We start from the raw sequence: 23,584 nt of genomic DNA on the forward strand, positions 1-23,584 counted from the left end.
AGTGGAATAGTGAAGTACGATGTAGGACACACTATACTGACAGTTATTAAAATAACAGCCTTGTTATGTCGATAACTGTTACTACTCAGTAACCGGTTATTTACGAAGGAAGTTCAATAAGCAATGCAACACATTTTTTACTGAAAGCAGGTTAGTTTTATTCAGGAATCCAGTACACCATATTATTCTCCACTCTTTTGGCTACGGAATTCTAATACTCAACATAATCTCTATTTAATGCGACGACATTTACACCACCTTACCAGCAAGCATTGCTGTGTGTGGCCTTGTTGCAATGATGACAGATGCCTCACCCGACGACTCAACGTGCCTTTGTTCACTGCCAAGTTTCCGTAGACATTCTGCAAGCACAACAGGCGATGTTCTGGTTTTCCACCAAAAGAAACTTGATGTCTGCTCTGTGCTTGCAACGCACCTCCGCTAGAGATGCCGTCAGTAATGACATTCACAATAGAAATGTGAATATGGCCCATTTGCTTGTAACAAGTCTTGCTTAAACCTGGTAACATAATTTTGAAGAGTAACAAAGTATTTTGGCTGTGATTAACTACTCAGTTTCAAAAACCACGAAATCAAACTGTGGACAACGTATGTCGGGGCGACTGCTACGGTCGCAGGTTCGAATCCTGCCTCGGGCATGGATGTGTGTGATGTCCTTAGGTTAGTTAGGTTTAAGTAGTTCTAAGTTCTAGGGGACTGATGACCACAGATGTTAAGTCCCATAGTGCTCAGAGCCATTTGAACCATTTGAACGTATGTCGATAATTGCTCATGAGTGTTTGTGTAGGTGAAAAGATAAACCCAGCAGGAATCAACCTTCCAGATTCATTTACATTTACAGCAAGAACTTCACAGAAAACATTTCAGTGGTTGCTTAGAAATATTTAATGAGTATTTTGGAACAGCTGATCCGTGGCCCCCGATGACTCGTTGGAGAGTCCGCTTTTCCCTCAGTGCTAGTTGCACGTTAACGGTATAGGTAGGTTTACTACAGGGCGGTGCACGAAAAACCGACCCAGAGTACAGAATGCATGCCAACAGCATACAAAATGTTATCCGCCACTAGCAGATACAACTAATGGATAAACATGTAATAATTAGATAATAAAGAAATAACAAATAAGTTAATGAAAAGGTCCATATTTACTGAATTGATCTTGTCTTTTAAATTACTTTAAATTAGGCGAAGAAAATGACCTCCTTGTGCTTCAATGCACTTTTGCGCCAGCGCTAACGTATTAATACTCATTTTGCGTAACTCTGCCGCAACATTTCTCAAAATTCCATTACGAATATTTCCTTCTAGTCTTGGGTTATTTGTGTATCCTTCAAGTCTTGGTTTATTTGTGTACACTTTGAAACCTTCCCGTCTCCTCTACATCTCTTTTGTTGTTACGCAATAACCGTCTCCTCTATATCTCATTTGTTACTCAACCTTCCCTTCTACAATAACCTATGAAACCTTTCCTTAGGATTTCTGTCTCTCGCTTAATAATAACAAATGAAATCTTCCCTTAGAAATTTATTCTCTTTCTCAGTCTTCGCATACAAATTTAATTGCTGCTTATGAAAAGTGATTTTCTGATTATTTCGACGAAACATAGAATGTGTCGTCGTCGTGATCCTCAGTCGTTATCTGCAATAAACCAAAACTGTTCCTTACCTTTTTTGCTGTTACTGGATCGCCATCTGACTGCTACATCGAACTGCGATATAAATATACTTACTCTGTTTTACTATACTCTATTAACTTCTGGCGGGCTTTCATAATAAGTGGCTGTATTTATTACCGAAGCTGACGTTAATCATTAATAGCAAAGCTGACGTTATTCTTTAATTAATTTGACTGAAGTTACGTAATTCATAGTTAAACTTTTTATTGACAACAATAAAATTTTGCTTAATTTTGATGTTGGTGATTTTTGGAATGGATTATAATCAGTAATATTAGTTCCTCTTATGGTAATACTTAGCTGATGTCTGTACATCCATTTATGATCCCTTGTAAATCATAGCTGGTGGCTGGCAGGCACACCGCTCCTCTCAACCTCTCGCTTCAGGCCTGCCACCAATTCGCTTCACATCTCGCTTACTACTGACTTCCTACGAACGCTGAAGTGCGGTCTCTCCTGTCAACAATGCGTCCTGGTGCAGACAGTCCATGCTACCATTAGAAAATGTATCAATGCACGGTCTTTCCCGTTCTTTTCGTGAATAGTATCCATACGCAGTCTCTCCCGCCCTTTTAAAAATTATATCAATTTGCGGTCTCTCTTGCCTACAAACTTTTTATTGACAACAATAAAATTTTGCTTAATTTTGATGTTGGTGATTATTGGAATGGATTATAATCAGTAATATTAGTTCCTCTTATGGTAATACTTAGCTGATGTCTGTACATCCATTTATGATCCCTTGTAAATCATAGCTGGTGGCTGGCAGGCACACCGCTCCTCTCAACCTCTCGCTTCAGGCCTGCCACCAACTCGCTTCACATCTCGCTTACTACTGACTTCCTACGAACGCTGAAGTGCGGTCTCTCCTGTCAACAATGCGTTCTGGTGCAGACAGTCCATGCTACCATTAGAAAATGTATCAATGCACGGTCTTTCCCGTTCTTTTCGTGAATAGTATCCATACGCAGTCTCTCCCGCCCTTTTAAAAATTATATCAATTTGCGGTCTCTCTTGCCTACAATACAGACGTTCGCTGCTACAACAATTATATCCAACATGACAAATATTAATTATTCCTCATTAATACTATTAATAAAATATAAACATTTTTCATAAATTGTGGTTTGACAATAGACAATAGAAATTTAAATGTTTACAACTTCTCCTTTTAGACTGCCCCACTGATATACGTCACAAGTGGTAGGTCCGGCGAACGCGGTGGCTACAGTCCTTTGCCGACAATCATGTCTTTGTGAATCTTTCATGAATTCGTGAGACTGACTCACGTGAAGTGTGACAGGTCTCCCCATCCTGTGGAAAGAGAACACACGTACGTTCAGGAATCAACTGTGCGTAAAATTCCCTCAAGATTCACAAATATTTAACAGTGTTTACTGTCGCTTCAAAAAATACTTGACCCACAATCAGACTTGCTGACACGGCACACCACAGTACAATGAAGACATTGCTAATAAATCGTGTAGGGACTGTTTGATGACCAGTATCCGGTGTTCTGGCCGTTCTCATACCCTTCCAGATGGAACCATGTTTCATCACTCATGAAATACAGCAACGGACCCAACACTGTCTCAATTGTCTCACATAGCCACGTGCAGTATTTCACACGTTTTCCTTTCGTTCTTGGACTCATGTCATTTTCTCGGACTTCATCCCCATAATGATGCAAAATACGTTGACAACACCTACGCGAAACGTTCACTTGTTGTGACAACGTGCAAGTCGACTTCTTTGGACTCAGTATGATGCTCGAATATCAGCAATCAAAACAGGTGTACGAACGGACGTGGCTCGATTCTTTTTTTGTGTCCGGAAGTGATCTGTACAACGCCACTTTGTCATCAAATCCTGTATATTGATATTTGCTGGCATGGAAACACCAGGAAATTTCTTTGTGGAAATGTTCCCTTAAATAAACCAGTAGTCACGTACGCCTCCACTACTGCGATTAATTCTTGAAGAAGATACATCTCGCTGAGATACTTACTTCACACGCCTTGAAGTCAATACGGCTTTCGCACTGGCAATATAACATGTAGTCGCAACGGCTTTGAAATAATAGATGGCAAATGGCGGGCGACAATGAGCAGTCTAATACTCGGGGCCGGTTTTCATGCACCACCCTGCAATACGGAGTAATCTCACAGGCCTTTCTTGTATGGGTTCACTGAATACAATAGCAGAGTGGTAGAGGCACGCTGTGCTCAAATGTTCCCTCAGCGACAGCAGTCACAAAATAATATTTTTGCTACAAAGTGTTGTTACACTGCTCTGCTTTTTGTGTTACATCATATTGTGATTGCATTTAAAAGTTTTTTCGCTTTTGTGAAAATATTTTAACAGGACACCCAGTAATGAGACTGCGAAGACTATCAGACAATTAACAAAATTTTTATAACCTCCATATCGTCAAAGTTAGTGCATTATAAGTCGAATAATTGTGTAGCTCGTATAACCTGACGTAAACGAAAGAAGCAGGACTGGATAGTACGGACTGTGTGATAAGGCTTCATTTATTTCATGATATTTAAACGGCAGCACAGTGCAAATAACAAGAGCATTCGCGGTGATCCAATCGTATGGTCCCACATTAACACTCGACAATTTTAATAACAAGCTATCGGACCGAGAGTAGTGAAAAGGAAACGGATTCGATAATCTCACGTACCAGAGGGCGTTCACATTGTTATCTGTGGAAAACATCTCCCATGATAAAAATTAATGTAATACCAGCTTAGCAAGAGCGCTCACGACTGACAATGGGTGGCCGATGGAAATGTCGACGTATAAGGGCACACCTCAGACAGTTTTTGGGAACGTGCACATGACCGACAGTTTGTGGATAGTTATGAATGAAGATGAATTCACAACAGCTGCACTGCTTAGCTATGTATCGGAGATATCGACGAAGAAGACAAAATCGACAATTCCGGTTCCATCCAATTGTCAGCAAACGTATACATAACGGGCAGCTTAATACGATACACGAGCATTTATGTGAGCACCGTGAAAAGATAAACTATTATCGTATGTCCAAAAGCTCGTTCGATCAATTGCTGCGCGTACTGGCACAATAATATCACATTAAGATTCTGAAACGAGAAATTGTGTAGCAGTGGAAGTGAGGTCGTTGCTACATTAAGAAGAGAAAATCATTTTTAGTTTGAATCACATATACCATGCTTATTAAGGCATATCTTTCATTACGGCTCAGTTTACATCTTTGTATCTGAATTCCACAAATTCGTAACTAATAGTTGATTATTCTGTGTAAGTGGACTAGTTCCATTTGGGCTGTCACCACTACAGTTGACTGACTATGGCCATGCCATTTATCGTAGCAGCTGGTTGACTATTCAGCTGTGTTGGATTTTGTACTTGTAGATATTACTTGTTGTTGAGCACATGCAGTATTGGATGAAAGTATCAACTGTGTGTTTGATGGTTTGTGATATAATATTTCTGATCAGTAGTTCGAAACCCATCGATACTACCCGAATCTGGCAATGGTGTTCGTAACTTATATTCTCAACAATATCCAGATTGTAGTACTTGAAAAAGGGAATGAGCAAACAAAAAAAAACTCATCTTCATTAGCTACTCGTGGCTTTGTTCAATTGTGAAACGCAAAATTTCTTCATCGTAGTTGGTTTTCTATTTCTTTGATTCGAAGAATTGCTACTTTGATTATCTTGTGCTGTTATCTGAGGTTCCTCTACATTCTGATCACCTTCTTGTAATGATGATAATGTTTATGAATGAGGCACCGGGAACAGTATCTTCTAGAAACAAATTTACTTTCACCTTTTCTATGGAGTGCTTCCCGAGTGTATTTTCGGCTGCAAAGCTACTTTCGTAATTGCTTAGGAGCCATTCCTGGTAAAATGCCGTCTAGATCGGGTTTACACTACTTCGGTTATAAAGAATTTTTCTCTGTTACATTCCTAGTTGTGTTGAACTCACGTTACTGCTTCACCTATGTTGATATAGGGGCCTATGGCAAATCTAGCGATTCAAATGTAAGTTCATACCTTGGAAAACTGTTAGTTGGAGGTCGCTTGAATTTACGAGGTGCATATCACATGTTGTACATTATAAACTTATACCAGCTGCTTTCACAGAAGATGAGACACTTGCAGCATCAACGCACATTTTCAGACCTTATTCTCATTGATATTTGATGTGATGAAAATGATTTTTAACTACAGATTATGTAGGGCAAGGCGTGTGGTAGAAAGTATATTGAAAGTCTGAGCTAGTAAATGCAGGATATTCCATAAAAGCTTAGACGTTGGGTTGGAATATTATATTCATATAATTAAAGTAGCATGTGTTCTACACATCTTTGTACGGAAGAAATACGGCATTCGTTATAAAGATACATTGTATGGACCGCCCTTTAGAAGTATGTCACTCCAAGGCACAAGGAGCATAAATATCGAAATGCTGATTAGGGATTATTTCGCCAAGTGCTTTACGTCACCTCAAGGGTCAGCTTATTGACAATATGGTAAAGTGTAGCAAAGTGATACAAACATAGTTCCTCCAATAGTTTTTTCTTTAAGTTTCTTTCATGCTATCCTGCTCGGGAAGTATCATACAAAGGAGGCCGCTTCTGCACTTCAATCTTCGACACTCTGTATAGATATCCATTGTTAACACAACCCACCAAAGTAACTTGACGAGACGGTCTTGTAGCTAAGCCCATTTAAATGCGTATGCTTCACTGTCATCACCGACAACTGGATCGTTTCGAATTTCTGGAAAATAGAAAATGTCCCATTCTTCTTGTCGGCCCGACTATTGTGTAGGTCGTGTGCTTGCCTCTACTAAAATACACTCCTGGAAATGGAAAAAAGAACACATTGACACCGGTGTGTCAGACCCACCATACTTGCTCCGGACACTGCGAGAGGGCTGTGCAATCAATGATCACACGCATGGCACAGCGGACACACGGTGTTGGCCGTCGAATGGCGCTAGCTGCGCAGCATTTGTGCATCGCCGCCGTCAGTGTCAGCCAGTTTGCCGTGGCATACGGAGCTCCATCGCAGTCTTTAACACTGGTAGCATGCCGCGACAGCGTGGACGTGCACCGTATGTGCAGCTGACGAACTTTGAGCGAGGGCGTATAGTGGGCATGCGGGAGGCCGGGTGGACGTACCGCCGAATTGCTCAACACGTGGGGCGTGAGGTCTCCACAGTATATCGATGTTGTCGCCAGTGGTCGGCGGAAGGTGCACGTGCCCGTCGACCTGGGACCGGACCGCAGCGACACATGGATGCACGCCAAGACCGTAGGATCCTACGCATTACCGTAGGGGACCGCACCGCCACTTCCCAGCAAATTAGGGACACTGTTGCTCCTGGGGTATCGGCGAGGACCATTCGCAACCGTCTCAATGAAGATGGGCTACGGTGCCGCACACCGTTAGGCCGTCTTCCGCTCACGCCCCAACATCGTGCAGCCCGCCTCCAGTGGTGTCGCGACAGGCGTGAATGGAGGGACGAATGGAGACGTGTCGTCTTGAGCGATGAGAGTCGCTTCTGCCTTGGTGCCAATGATGGTCGTATGCGTGTTTGGCACCGTGCAGGTGAGCGCCACAATCAGGACTGCATACGACCGAGGCACACATGGCCACCACTCGGCATCATGGTGTGGGGAGCGATCTCCTACACTGGCCGTACACCTCTGGTGATCGTCGAGGGGATACTGAATAGTGCACGGTACATCCAAACCGTCATCGAACCCATCGTTCTACCATTCCTACACCGGCAAGGGAACTTGATGTTCCAACAGGACAATGCACGTCCGCATGTATCCCGTGCCACCCAACGTGCTCTAGAAGGTGTAAGTCAACTACCCTGGCCAGCAAGATCTCCGGATCTGTCCCCCATTGAGCATGTTTGGGACTGGACGAAGCGTCGTCTCACGCGGTCTGCACGTCCAGCACGAACGCTGGTCCAACTGAGGCGCCAGGTGGAAATGGCATGGCAAGCCGTTCCACAGGACTACATCCAGCATCTCTACGATCGTCTCCATGGGAGAATAGCAGCCTGCATTGCTGCGAAAGGTGGATATACACTGTACTAGTGCTGACATTGTGCCTGCTCTGTTGCCTGTGTCTATGTGCCTGTGGTTCTGTCAGTGTGATCATGTGATGTATCTGACCCCAGGAATGTGTCAATAAAGTTTCCCCTTCCTGGGACAATGAATTCACGGTGTTCTTATTTCAATTTCCAGGAGTGTACATGATGTCTCTTACAATCAACAAAGGAGTTGGTGACCGACAGTCGGTCGTGTGCACCCGCCCTAAGACGGAAGGGCAGTGAGAAGTCACTCTTCCGGCACACCGTCCACGAATTGAGAATGAAAATAGGGAAATGGAGCTGGTATAGATAGAGATGCAGAAGTAAATAAGCAGTGTCTCTGCCCTACTTTTAAGTGTGGTCCACTTGGAGCAGTGGTCAGCACACTGGATTCGAATACGAGAGGACGTTGATTCAAATACCTGTCCGACCATATGGATTCGATTTCACTGGCGCCTATTGTACTTATATACGTGAGATTTGGATCACTTTTCCAAATAATATACACTAAGATGACAACGCAGTGAACGACGGCCTTCACTTAAGGAGCGAGAGCACTGACTTAGCATAGCGTTCTCAGTCCCTATAGACAGGCACCACCACGTGTGATAACTGCAGATGTCAATGCGGGACGTAAGACGAAAGTACCAGCTGGGACACGGCGGCGAAATTTGGCGTTAATCGGCTATGGCACCAGACGGCCGACGCGGGTGCCTTTGTCATCAGCAGAACATCGCCTGCAGAGCATCTCCTGCACTAGTGACCACGTCAGTTGGACCCTAGCGACTGAAAAACCGTGACCTCGTCAGATGAATCCCGATTTCATTTGGTAAGAGCTGATGGTAGAATTCAAATGTGGTGCAAACCCGACGAAGCCGTGGACGCAAGTTGTCAACAAAGCACTATGCAAGCTGGTGCTCACTTCATAATGTTGTGGGCTTTATTTACATGGTGTGGACTGGGTACTCTTGTCCTCAAACAACTATGGAATTTTTGTGGACGACAATGTGCCATGTCACCGGTTTGAAGAACATTCTGGACAATTCGAGCAAATGATTTGGCCATCCCGATCGTCCGACACGAACCCCATCGAACATTTACGATACGTAATTGAGAGGCCACATCCTGCACAATCTATGAACCTGCAACAATTTCTCAATAATGGACGATTTACAGTGGTCGGTTACAGAGGTAGACTCGCTCGCCGTTATGCAGTGGACTTCCAACTACTTTTGAGTCTATGCTACGACGAATTGTTGCACTATTCCGAGGAAAAGGAGATCCGACACGATATTAGGAGGTATACCATGACTTTTGTCACCTCATTGTAATGTAGAGAAACCTTAACAATACATTACGGTCTATTTCCGGCCTCAACAATGGACTTGGTTACACGCGAGTCAGTGTACAGCGAGAGTTGTGTGACAGTATGTATGAGAGTGATTTTCTGTGCTGCTATGTTCAGTGAAGGTTACTGGCGGCCGCAGTTAACAAAAAAGTTCTCAAATACTACGTTTATTTTAAACAGTTTCGTCTCTTTCCCCAAAACATCCTTATTGACAGTTATTAATTTCCCTAGAAATCATGTTCCACTAACATACTGACAGCCCTACACTTAACACAAACCATAACATACAATAAATGCCCCAGAGCAGTGCGGCCAGCTGCCAAGCGCCAACAACCTTCCAGAAATGTGTACACACGCCACTTTCGCGCATAACAAAGACTGTATTAGTACTGCACAGCTCTCCTAGCACGGCGTCTTAGATTTTGTGACGGTGAACTTCGCAACCCGTGACATCAAGGTATCGTTTCTGCACACAAATGTCCCAGCCGTGGGTTCTATGACCATCAAAGGCAGCTGTAACGGTGGAAGAGGCTGTGGGCCGAAATACCACAATGCGAAACTGGTTGGCGTAGGCTATTGCTTTTCCGACAGTTTCATGGTAAGAACAACCCTTCACATTTTATACAGTCTTACGACGGAGTATGCCCATAGACATAGGCTCGTTTAACACTGAAGGAAATAAAAATCGCAACAACAAAAATAATTAATAGACAATAATGAAATTTCAGGAAAACTTTTGTCTTAATGACATATTATACACTACTGGCCATTAAAATTGCTATACGACGAAGATGACGTGTTACAGACGCGAAATTTAACCGACAGGAAGAAGATGCTGTGTTCTGCAAATAATTAGCTTTTCAGAGCATTCACAAAGGGTTGGCGCCGGTGGCGACACCTACTACGTGCTGACATCAGGAAAGTTTCCAACCGATTTCTCATACACAAACAGCAATTGACCGGCGTTGCCTGGTGAAACGTTGTTGTGATGCCTCGTGTAAGGAGGAGAAATGCTTACCATCAGGTTTCCGACTTTGATAAAAGTCGGATTGTAGCCTATCGCGATTGCAGTTTATCGTATCGCGACATTGCTGCCCGCGTTGGTCGAGATCCAATGACTGTTAGCAGAATATGGAATCGATGGGTTCAGAAGGGTAATACGGAACGCCGTGCTGGATCCCAACAGCCTCGTATCATTAGCAGTCGAGATAACAGGCATCTTATCCGCATTGCTGTAACGGATCGTGCAGCCACGTCTGGATCCCTGAGTCAACAGATGGGGACGTTTGCAAGACAACAACCATCTGCACGAATAGTGGGACGACGTTTGCAGTAGCATGGACTATCATCTCGGAGACCATGGCTGCGGTTACCCTTGACGCTGCATCACAGACAGGGCGCCTGCGATGGTGTACTCAACGACGAAACAGGGTGCCCGAATGGTAGAACTTCATTTTTTAGGATGAATCCAGATTCTGTCATGATTGTCGCATCCGTGTTTGGCGACATCGCGATGAAGGTACATAGGAAGCGTGTGTTCGTCATCGCCATACTGGCGTATCACCCGGCGTGAGTGTATAGGGTGCCATTGGTTACACGTCTCGGTCACCTCTTGTTCCCACTGACCGCACTTTGAACAGTGGACGTTACATTTCAGATGTGTTACGACCCGTGGCTCTACCCTTCATTCGATCCCTGCGAAACCCTATATTTCAGCAGGATAATGCACGACCGCATGTTGCAGGTCCTGTACGGCCTCTCTGGATACATAAAATATTCGACTGCTACCCTCGCCAGCACATTCTCTAGATCTCTCACCTAATGAAAACGTCTGGTCAGTGGTGGCCGAGCAACTGACTCCTCACAATACGCCAGTCACTACTCTTGATGAACTGTGGTATCTTGTTGAAGCTGCATGGGCAGCTGTACGTGTACACGCCATCCAAGCTCTATTTGACTCAATGCCCAGGCGTATCAAGGCCGTTATTACGTCCAGAGGTGGTTGTTCTTGGTACTGATTTCTCAGGATCTATGCACCCAAATTGCATGAAAATATAATCACATGTCAGTTATAGTATAATATATTTGTCCAATAAATACCCGTTTATGATCTGCATTTCTTGTTGGTGTAGCAATTTTAATGGTCAGTAGTGTATATTTAAGTGATAAATACTACAAATCACAGGTAAATGTAAGCGCAAGACAAGCTACTAGGATTGTAAAATGCTGGTACATTAATAACTGTGGCAACAGACAGAATGTTGAATGCAAGCACGAAAACGTACATCCAATATACTGTACACGTGCCAGATGTCAGTTTGTATGTTGGAGTTCCATGCCTGCTGCAGGGACGGTTAGTGCCGTTTATGGATGACGTTGCAGTTTACTTCCATTGATGTCCCATATGTGCTCGATTAGATTCAGGTCTGGTGGTGATCGAGCACGGCAAGCCAATGTGACCACTCTATGATGAGCATTTTGGGTTACAACGGCGGTGTGTGGACGAACTTCATCCTTTAGGGAAACAACCCCTGGAATGCTGCTCATGAATGGCATTACAAAAGGTCGAATCATCAGAATGACGTGGAATTTTCTAGTCATGGCGGTTCGGGTAACCGCGAGACTGCTGCCGCTTTAATATGAAATCGCACTCCAGATTATAAATCTGGACGTAGGTCCAATGTGTCTAGCACGCAGACAGATTGGTGGCACACCTTCAAATGGTCTCCAAAACAACACACGGCCATCACTGGCATCGAAACAGAATCAGCTTTCATCAGAAAACACAACAGACCTCCAGCTTGCCCTCCAATGAGCTCTCGCTTTACACCACTGAAGTTGCAGATTGCTGATGTTTAGGGTCGGTGGAATGCACGCTACAGGGCTTATGCTTCGGGGCTGGCTATGATATCCGATTTGTGAGAGTTCGTTGTGCCACTGTAGTGCAAAATGCTAAACAAATTGTTACTGCGGAAGCAGTACGATGAGCCAGCACCAAACGCCGAACACAATGATCTTCCCTCGCGGTAATACCACGGGGCCGTCCCTAGCCCAGTCTTCTTGCGACCGTACTACATTCCCGTGACCATCGACGCTACCTATCTTGTACAGTGGCTACATTTCTCCAAAGTCTTTTTGCAGATATCACTGAAGGAACCTCCAACTCGTAACCCTACTACATGGCCTCGTTCAAACACACCGTGGTGTTGATAACAGCATCTTCATTGTCTTACAGGCATTCTTGACTAACGTCACCTCACTACGTCCAATCTCAAAGGTAACTAACGGTTACGACCGTTATAGTATGTATTTATAGAAAACCTGATTTGAATTCGTACATTGGCGTTACTGAAGCCACTCTTATGTGACTGGAGCAAAATTTGAACCTATATCACTTTTCAGATGTAGAAGCATGCCTACCAACTTTCGTTCATATCACACAACTCCTTCATCTGGAATTTTTTTTCCGTCAGTGTATACTGTCTGATAAAAAAAGAAAGATAAATTACTGCGAGCAAAAAGAGGTGCAATGGTATTTGTATTCCGACTGCTTTTTCCAGATATCTTACGATTTCGGAGGGTGCAGTTTCACTCGCGACCACGGGTTCCCGAGTTCGATTCCCAGGAGGGCCAGAGATTTTCTGTGCCTCGTGTTGTGTGATGTCCTTAGGTTAGTTAGGTTTAAGTAGTTCTAAGTTCTAGGGGACTGATGACCACAGATGTTAAGTCCCATAGTGCTCATAGCCATTTGAGCCACTGGCAACAATCACCTCCTTGCTTGTAATATATATCTGGCCCTTCATTTCCGAAGTTGCGGTAGGGCAGAAACCTAAGAGCAGAGCTTAAACTGCTGCTAGCGAGGCTAGCTATGACGGCGTACCTCTCTGTTGCCGCGTCAGGAATCCGCAACAGTGGGGGAGGCGTTGTTTTGAAACAGCACGGCGCAAAACTGGTTGGTTGGATGCGCCACGGTACTTGTGGCACTTAACACAATGATCAAACACCACTGTCAGAAAGTACACGGAGCCCCAACATGTTGGTACGCGCCAATCCAGGTCCATTATTGAGATCACAAACAATCAGTAACGTACTCTTGGAGTTACATAACAGTATGTTATTTAGAAAAGTGATCGAAATGCAATACACAGGGTGTTTCAGAAAGACGTTTTAAAAATTTGGGAGATAGGTTCCATACACGAAAAGAAGAAAAAACTATTCAGTAAACATGAGCTCTAAAGTACTTACCTTACGACTTGCGATTACTTGTTAATCTTCGCTACAGTAAAAGACATATCTTCTACTGAATTGGTGCTCGCAGGTCTTAAGGTATGCGTCTTAGAGCCCATGTTTATCAACATTTTTTCTTGTTTTGGTTCATACTAAATCTTCCCAATAAATGGAAAGCAAAGAGCTAACTGAATGAGAGATGTGATTCACAGTATCAAGGATGAATAAGAGCTCATAGTTCCTAAGGTATGCGGTTTGGAGCCCATGATTACCGCACATTTTTTTCATGGTTCGGTGTAAGGAATCCAAATTTTTAAAACGTCGTTTTTGCAATAACCTTACATCAAATTGGGACATATGAAGTAAACATTCTTATCAAAACTGATCCAGACAACTATTGGTAGACTTTAATAGTGGGTGTTCCACTCTTCGCCTTTAAAATGGCATCAGCTCTGCTTCAGACATTTTCAATATGTCTGAATGTGTTTGGAGAAATGGCAGCCCCTTCTTCCTCAAAATTGATAACTGAGAAGATTTTTATGATGACGCTGAGTTTTGGAAATAAAACGACGTTTTAACTCATTTCAAACGTTTTGGCCTCAGCTCAGGACAGGACTCTTGGGAGATCAGTCCATATCTTGGCTGTTACTGACAACAAACTATTGCCCCGCAGGTGATGCGTTGCGACCAGATCAACTGTCACACTGACACAGTTATCGTCTCAGAGGTGTTCCATAAACTGTAAGCGGTACACATTGACGTAAAATGTATTCATATCCATCCACATTTATGGTTTTTTTAAGAGCAATAAGGGTACCACCCCTATACTGTGACACCACGTACTCTGTACTTCACTGTGGACGCTACACGTGATGGCAGGTAACATTCTCCAAGAAATCACTAAACCCAAACCCTTCCATGGAATTGTACAGTGTGGAGCGTGGGTCCGCACTCCAAATCACTCATTTCTACTCGTCAACTGTCCATTGGCGTCACCGTTTCCTCCACCTCAAGCATCACTTAGCTTTACCTACAGAAACCTGTGGCTTATCAGGAACTGCACGACAATTTTACACGATAAACCCAAACCCTTCCATGGAATTGTACAGTGTGGAGCGTGGGTCAGCACTCCAAATCACTCATTTCTACTCGTCAACTGTCCATTGGCGTCACCGTTTCCTCCACCTCAAGCATCACTTAGCTTTACCTACAGAAACATGTGGCTTATCAGGAACTGCACGACAATTTTACACGATTCTTTTCACTCCCTGTGTACAGTGACAGTGCCAGCTGAGGTACTGACAGCACTCTGAAACTCATGAGTGATTGCTTCTGTTGGTTTACTGCGATTTTCCACAGCCACCCTTAGCAGTGTTCGAGTGCCCATGTCCGTCAGCTCACGAGCTACGCCTAACCTTGATTTAGCCGTGGTTCTTCCTTCACGTTTCCAGTTCAACACGACATCACCAACCGAAGACTTGGGAGGGAGGAATGAGGGAGGATTAGGATTTAACACACCGTCGACACTGAGGTCATTATACCCTCCTGGAAATGGAAAGAAGAACACATTGACACCGATGTGTCAGACCCACCATACTTGCTCCGGACACTGCGAGAGGGCTGTACAATCAATGATCACAAGCATGGCACAGCGGACACACCAGGAACCGCGGTGTTGGCCGTCGAATGGCGCTAGCTGCGCAGCATTTGTGCACCGCCGCCGTCAGTGTCAGCCAGTTTGCCGTGGCATACGGAGCTCCATCGCAGTCTTTAACACTGGTAGCATGCCGCGACAGCGTGGACGTGAACCGTATGTGCAGTTGACGGACTTTGAGCGAGGGCGTATAGTGGGCATGCGGGAGGCCGGGTGGACGTACCGCCGAATTGCTCAACACGTGGGGCGTGAGGTCTCCACAGTACATCGATGTTGTCGCCAGTGGTCGGCGGAAGGTGCACGTGCCCGTCGACCTGGGACCGGACCGCAGCGACGCACGGATGCACGCCAAGACCGTAGGATCCTACGCACTGCCGTAGGGGACCACACCGCCACTTCCCAGCAAATTAGGGACACTGTGGCTCCTGGGGTATCGGTGAGGACCATTCGCAACCGTCTCCATGAAGCTGGGCTACGGTCCCGCACACCGTTAGGCCGTCTTCCGCTCACGCCCCAACATCGTGCAGCCCGCCTCCACTGGTGTCGCGACAGGCGTGAATGGAGGGACGAATGGAGACGTGTCGTCTTCAGCGATGAGAGTCGCTTCTGCCTTGGTGCCAATGATGGGCGTATGCGTGTTTGGCGCCGTGCAGGTGAGCGCCACAGTCAGGACTGCATACGACCGAGGCACACATGGCCAACACCCGTCATCATGGTGTGGGGAGCGATCTCCTACACTGGCCGTTCACCTCTGGTGATCGTCGAGGGACACTGAATAGTGCACGGTACATCCAAACCGTCATCGACCCCTTCGTTCTACCATTCCTAGACCGGCAAGGGAACTTGCTGTTCCAACAGGACAATGCACGTCCGCATGTATCCCGTGCCACCCAACGTTGCTCTAGAAGGTGTAAGTCAACTACCCTGGCCAGCAAGATCTCCGGATCTGTCCCCCATTGAGCATGTTTGGGACTGGATGAAGCGTCGTCTCACGCGGTCTGCACGTCCAGCACGAACGCTGGTCCAACTGAGGGGCCAGGTGGAAATGGCATGGCAAGCCGTTCCACAGGACTACATCCAGCATCTCTACGATCGTCTCCATGGGAGAAAAGCAGCCTGCATTGCTGCGAAAGGTGCCGACATTGTGCATGCTCTGTTGCCTGTGTCTATGTGCCTGTGGTTCTGTCAGTGTGATCATGTGATGTATCTGACCCCAGGAATGTGTCAATAAAGTTTCCCCTTCCTGGGACAATGAATTCACGGTGTTCTTATTTCAATTTCCAGGAGTGTATATGGAACAGTCGACTTGGGCAGCTTTAGAATGATTTAAATTTCCTTGATGGATTTGTTCGTCGGGTGACTTCTAACTTTCAATCAGATTTCTCACAACATTAAACCCTAATCTTCTAGCATAACTTTAAGAATTTGCCGAACGCCTTCCAAAACCGCAGTCTCCATTCCCTCTGAACGATATAAGCATAGACCAGTTTTAGGTTAATTTCCAAGAGATATTGACAGCATGTGAGAAATTTACAACACATACATTAAGAGAGGGAACGATCACCCCTGGTACACAAAACAGGACAGAAAACTATTGTAGAAGTAACGAGAAAAATCATTCCAAATTTAAAAGAGCACAATATTCCCAAGATTGGCAATGTTTTTCAGAAGCTTGAAGTTTAAAGCAGACTTCAATGTGGCTTGCTTTTAATAGTTCCCACGAAGAAACTCTATCTTGAAACCCGGCAGAAAATCCGAAGAGACTCAGGTCAACCTGTCGGTTTGTATTATCTCGAAATATGGGAGAGACTGTCACGGATAGCCGGCCTTGGTGGACGAGCGTTTCTAGGCGCTACAGTCTGGAACCGCGCGACCCCTACGGTCGCAGGTTCGAATCCTGCCTCGGGCATGGATGTGTGTGACGTCCTTAGATTAGTTAGGTTTAAGTAGTTCTAAGTTCTAGGGGACTGATGACCTCAGATGTTAAGTCCCATAGTGCTCAGAGACATTTGAACCATTTAGACTCAAGTCATATGTAAAGTACGTAAGCGGTAAGGCACAGTCAATACATTCACTGCACCATAGGTGTGGTAATGTTACTATTGACAGGGCTATTAAAAAGTAGTTACTAATACGGTTATCCGAAATTCCTTTATCAAAGAATACGAAGTAAATATTCCAGAATTGAAGTCGAGAACTGCTGCCAGAATGAGTGACGTAGCCGTAGATATTCTCATTACAGCGAAGCAACTCAAATCACCTCATAAACGCAAGTCTTATAGTGTACATTCAGACTGTATATCAGTTAGATAGGTTTCGGAATATGCTGATATAACATCTCCACACCTTGCAATCACATACAACCACGCCCTCGATGAAAGATCTGCACCTAAAGGCTGGAATGTTGTACAGGTAGCACCAGTACTCAAGAAATTAACTAGGAGTAAAGAAACTTTGACGAACAAATACATGTTTCGAGACCCTGGCTGTTATATGAAATAAATTGTTGATGGTGTACAGCGACAGCCAAAAATCTGCTACGGGTTACTTTATTCAGAAAGTATCGTTACCGCCTTTAAATTTTATACAATTTTCAGCAGACAGCTTTCATGCTTTCATCAAAACCTGTGACGCACTGGTTTACTGACAAAGTAATCTAGAGTTAACAATAAGCCACAGTTACAAACGTGTAATAAAGATGCTACAGAGTTGTGCAAGAACGCAGCTTACGTGAAATGTACTTCTGCAGCTTTTGCTTTCACGGAAAGCTTCCAACGAATCATATTCACATTGTCGTTTGTAATTACACGATCTCATGTTTCGATCTGCGCGATTAAACACATTCGTTTTGTAACATAACGATTTTTCAGTGTGCACCGCATATTTTGATTCGCAACATATAAATACAAATAAAGAGTTTGCAAAGTACATGAGCGCAAATATGATGCGATGCAGTAATACGAAAATATGTTTTTTTCGGAAAGGAAGAGTAAATCATTGTTGTGTTCAATTTAAAAAGTATTTTACATGAAATGTAGGGTTTCAAATATAGATAGATAAATACGATTTTGTGAATTACGTCGTCACAAACATAACTTACAAAACGATGGAGAAACAAATGTGGGAACGAAAGTACAAGAATCATGTGGTATTCGAACACTGATGCTAATACTACATTAAAGTCTCTCCATATTTAGTGCCATGAAAATATTGACTATTGCAGATGCTACAGTATTAAAAGATTAATTACTCGATCTGAAGATAGATGTAGAAACACTTTTTACATCAGATTGTGAAAAGTAATTCTGTAAGTTTGCGACAAAAGAAGCATATAGCCAACTGAGTATGCTCATTGAGGATATTAGCAAGCGAAATGCTTTTTTCTGTGTCTGTTTACAGCTATTCTAAAAGATCTGTTGTGGTTCCTTTTTGTGCTAAACCTAATATACACGTCAAGAAACCTCGGTTACGAGAGTTCCGGAACCTGTACAGAAAACTGAAATAGAGATCAACATAAACATCATTTCCGCCCTTTTTATTGCTCATGAAAACCACACATTGCATGTTGTACCAACATACAGCGACACCTTCAGACGTGGTGGTCCAGATTTCTGTACACAGCGGGACCTCTAATACCCAGCAGCACGTCTTCTTGCATTTATGCATGCCTGTATTCTTTGTTGCCTATTATCCACAAGTTCATCAAAGCACTGTTCGTCCAGATTGTCTCACTCCTCAACGGCGGTTCGGCACAGATCGCTCATAGTGGTTGGTAGGTCACGCCGCCCATAAACAGCCCTTTTCAATTTGTCCCAGGCATGTTCAATATGGTTCATGACCGGAGAACATGTTGGCCACTCTAGTCGAGCGATGTCGTTACCCTTAAGGAAGTCATTCACCATATGTGCACGATGGGGGCGCGAATTGTCTTCCATGAAGACGAATGCTTCGCCAATATGCTGCCGATATGGTTGCACTATCGGTCGGAGGATGGCATTCACGTATCGTACAACCGTTACGGCGCCTTCCATAACTAGCAGCGGCGTACGTCGGGCCCACATAATGCCACCCCAAAACAGTAGGGAACCTCCACCTTGCTGCCCTCACTGGACAGTGTGTCTAAGGCAATCAGCCTGACAGGGTTCCCTCCAAAAAAGTCTTCAACGGTTGTCCAGTTGAAGGAATATGTGACACTCATCGGTGAAGAGAACGTTATGTCAATCCTGAGCGGTCCATTCAGCATGTTCTTGGGTCCATCTGCACCGCGCTGCATGATGTCGTGGTTGCAAAGATGGACCTCGTCATAGACATTACCCATCATGCAGCCTATTGCCGCAGTTTGAGTCGTATCACGACGTCCTGTGGCTGAACGAAAAGCGTTATTTAACATGGTGGCGTTGCTGTCAGATTGCTCCGAGGCATTAAATGTAGGTAGCAATCATCCACTGCATTAGTAGCCCTTGGGCGTCTTGAGCGAGGCATGTTATCGACAGTTCCTCTCTCTCTGTATCTCCTCTATGTCCGAACAACATCTCTTTGGTTCACTCCGAGACGCCTGGATACTTCCCTTACTGAGAGCCCTTCCTGGTACAAAGTAACAATGCGGACGCAATAGAACCGCGTTATTAACCTTATGGGCATTCTTGAAGTACAGACAACACGAGACGTGTACCTTCTTCCTGGTGGAATGACTGGAACTGATCTGCTGTCAGACCCATCCGTCTAATACGCACTGCTCATGCATGGTCGTTTACATCTTTGGGCGGGTTTAGTGACATCTCTGAGCGGTCAAAGGGACTGTGTGTGTGATACAATACCCTCAATCAACCTCTGTTTTCAGGAGTTCCGGGAACTGGGGTGATGCCAAACTTTATTTGATGTGTGTAATTTCAGGCTGCTCTTAGTGTTTGTCACTAACTGGTTGTCTTGAGTAATGGGGGCTACAAATGTGTATTTGCTCAAATCACCCAGCCTTAAAGCTTGAAGGTGTGCTTTGCAAATAATTCAAAACTCCGGCGTGTCTGACCAACGCAGACGTTGGGTCACAAATCAAATTGCAGCTCCTGTACTACTAGTTTACTGTGAAACACCTTTTCCCTAATTTGCTGTTAGAAGAGAAGGTGATATTAATATTCTTTCTATATAAGTGTGCTATTTGGTATTAAAGTGCGCCTATGTATGCGATAACTGTATATATTGGTTTGGCATCTGTGGGAATCTTATTTCTGTTGGAGTGAACGTTGTATGGTCTTCTGCTTTATGACTTGTGCTTTTCGTTTTTGCTTTGTTGTGGAGTTTTTCTACAGTTATAGGATTATAGTCATTATTATGAGCAACTGCTTTAATTCCAATCATTTTATTTTGTTGATTTGTATGAATTTTTGCATTCTTTGTAATATTGCTCTCAAAGACGTCACTTCATTGCGGCTGGTGTGACATGAGGAGTTGACATTTCTGAAATCTGTTGTGGTGGGTATTTTATATGAGTTAATCTAATGTTTATAGTTACTATTACAAATATAAAGGTCGATGAAATTTTTGCTGTTGTTCGTTCATGCTCCGATATGAGTTTAACATTTCTATGCATTATGATGAGTTCTGCTCACAGTGAATCAGTTTCACTGTATTTACGATCACAAGGCACGATTCAATCTCCAAAATATCGTTTGTAGTATATTATTTTGCTTTTGATTTGCTGAATAGTTGAGAAGATTTACGTGCTACTTGGTTGTTGTGTCAGCTAATATCCAGTGCGGCTACATCCCTTTGTCAGGGCATGGTTTTATAGGTAAAACTTGTTTTTGAAGCTGAAATTTTCCTAAATCTCAGCAACTTTCTGTTATAGTGTCAATAGTCCCCTTAACAGTGATGTTCTTACGTAGATGTCTATATCGAGTGTTGCAGCTTTGGCTGTGGGTGGTATGTGAATGCCTTCGAATGAGGCTGTAAGTTCATGTGTATTGTGTATGGTGTAGCTTTTAGCTCCCAGCCTATGAAGTATCCTTTTCTGTCTTTCGACTAAACTGTTGGACCAATAGGACTATTTTTTCTATGAATCTTAGACTGCGCACACAGGTTTGGTGCTGAGGGATTCATTGTTGTAAAGTTGTGCACTGAATAAGAGTCAATAAAAATTTATATTTATGTAGAATCATATGCAGTCTGGCTTGGAATTACTTCAATAATGTTATGCTCCAGAAAAATAGTTGTAATTTCTCTACATATATTTTTTTCACGTAATGTGACAACGTATCATCAATTATCATGATTTACTGCAAGGTTTTTACTTTTATAAAATTTAATGGCGGCATTTTTCGAATCTTTCAGTTCAGTTTCTTTTTGTCTTTATTCGTTTTTAGTCATTTCATTACAAACTTACTTGGCTTAAAATCCAGTGCATTTTTCTCACATGTGTCTAGTTTAGCTGTGTCACATGCAAATTTTGTACAGGATAGGAGATTTTTGACATTTAAATATTGGATTTCATTGTGAGATTGTTTTTCAGATCTCTATTTAACACAGTATGTTCCGTGTAACTGAACTGAATGTCAGTGATTTTAACTAACTGTCAAAGTAATTCTTTTTTTCTTTTTAGATGAGATTATTTGTTGTTCTTAATTTATTTTATGAAGGAGGTGCTGTAGGATGCGCGAGAATCCTAAGAGCGAGAGGCTGTTTCCTGTCTGCAGATGGAAGCCTTACATTAGAATATTTAAGTTTTCTTCCATTTCCATTTCAGATTTTAACCCAATAATGTCTTTTTTTTTCTTTCGATAATCTGGCAGCGTTAGTCTTGCGCCTGACTTTGACTCCGACACATTTTGGAAGTACTTTTAGTGACACACATTCATTCTTGACCTTGATGTTAGCAGATTTTTTAGAGTCATTCAGCTGTAAGACGAAAGCTACCAGCTTAGCGAAACAAAAACATTGCATGTTTTGTCAAAAAACCGAGATAAAAATGCAGTACAAGAATAAAGACTGAAATATCATGAACAACTTGCATTTCCCAAGAGGAAACAGCCTCTCGCCTTTACGATTCTCACACATCGTACAGCACATACATGATGAAGTAAATAACGAGCACAAATAATCTCGTTTAAACAGAAAACGAAATTAGAAGCACTAAAATCTGTTAATAAATCTGCTTCAGATAAAACTTAATAGTCAATGTAAATTCTCTGACAAGTTCGTTAATACCATTGACAGCCCTATCACTTTACTTTATTAAACATGGTAACACTTGAACAAAATTCAGTTGTCGCAGTGCCAAAAATCTCACAGCCTTTGAAACACCTGTGTGCCATACAGATGAAATGGACGAATATGAGAAAAATGCATTGGCCTGCTACTGCTCTAACTAATAATGAAACCGCTGCAAACTAAATAACACCTAAAGGAGCACTGAACTAAAATATTGGATGATATCAACATGGAATTATCTGACAGTAAAGCAAACACATTAAAAGCGTAAAAGGAAGTTATATTGTCATATTAAATGCAGAAGAATATATACACCATATTTCCATAACAACAACATCATTGAAATAAAGTCAGATCCCACAATGAGGTTCCAAACTAAACCCCATAAGTTTCTACATAACTGTAAATTTTTATTGAACGCTTATTCAGTTCACAATTGTACAACAACGAATCCCTCAGCACCAAACCTGTGTGCACAGTCAAAGAATCATAGAGAAAGTTGTCCCATTCGCCCAACAGTTAACTCGAGAGACAGCCAAGGATACTTTATAAATTGGAAGCTAAAACCTAAAACATACATAACACACATGAACATGTAGCCTATTTTGAAGATACCACACACAACTAAATTTGCGTCACTGGATATAGTCAATCCATATAAAAACATCTCTGCTAAAGAGACTGTCAACATTATATGAAACAGTCTGTAGTACTGCAGGGGCCTGTAAAACTATGGAAATTCCCAGACTCATTCCTTACTTTAGAATCAGCAAACCGTTTTACAAACAACATTATAGCTTGCAATGGGAAGTAATCTCTCTGGTATGTAAGCTGACATTTACAACAAGAAAATAAAACAAAAATACTTCTCAACTAATCAACAAATCACGAACAAAATAATACACTATAAAACGATATTTTGCTGATCGCATCTTGCCTCGTGATGGTACAGAGTTAAACTGATGCACTGTGAGCAGACATCAGCGAAATGCTTAGAAATGTTAAATTCACTGCTGAAAGTGAAACAAATAGGAGTGTAAATTTTTATGATCTTAAAATTTATAATACTAACCACAAACGTTAATTTAGCATTTACATAAGTCCACCACTCCAGACGCCAGCATTGACAACTCATTATGTCACACTAAAGTAACCGAGCGAGGTGGCGCAGTGGTTAGCACACTGGATTCGCATTCGGGAAGACGACGGTTCAATCCCGTTTCCGGCCATCCTGATTTAGGTTTTCCGTGATTTCCCTAAATCGTTTCAGGCAAATGCCGGAATGGTTTTTTGAAAGGGCACGGCCGATTTCCTTCCCAATCCTTCCCTAACCCGAGCTTGCGCTCC

This window comes from Schistocerca gregaria, chromosome 6 (assembly GCF_023897955.1).
Source record: "Schistocerca gregaria isolate iqSchGreg1 chromosome 6, iqSchGreg1.2, whole genome shotgun sequence".
NCBI lineage: Eukaryota > Metazoa > Arthropoda > Insecta > Orthoptera > Acrididae > Schistocerca > Schistocerca gregaria.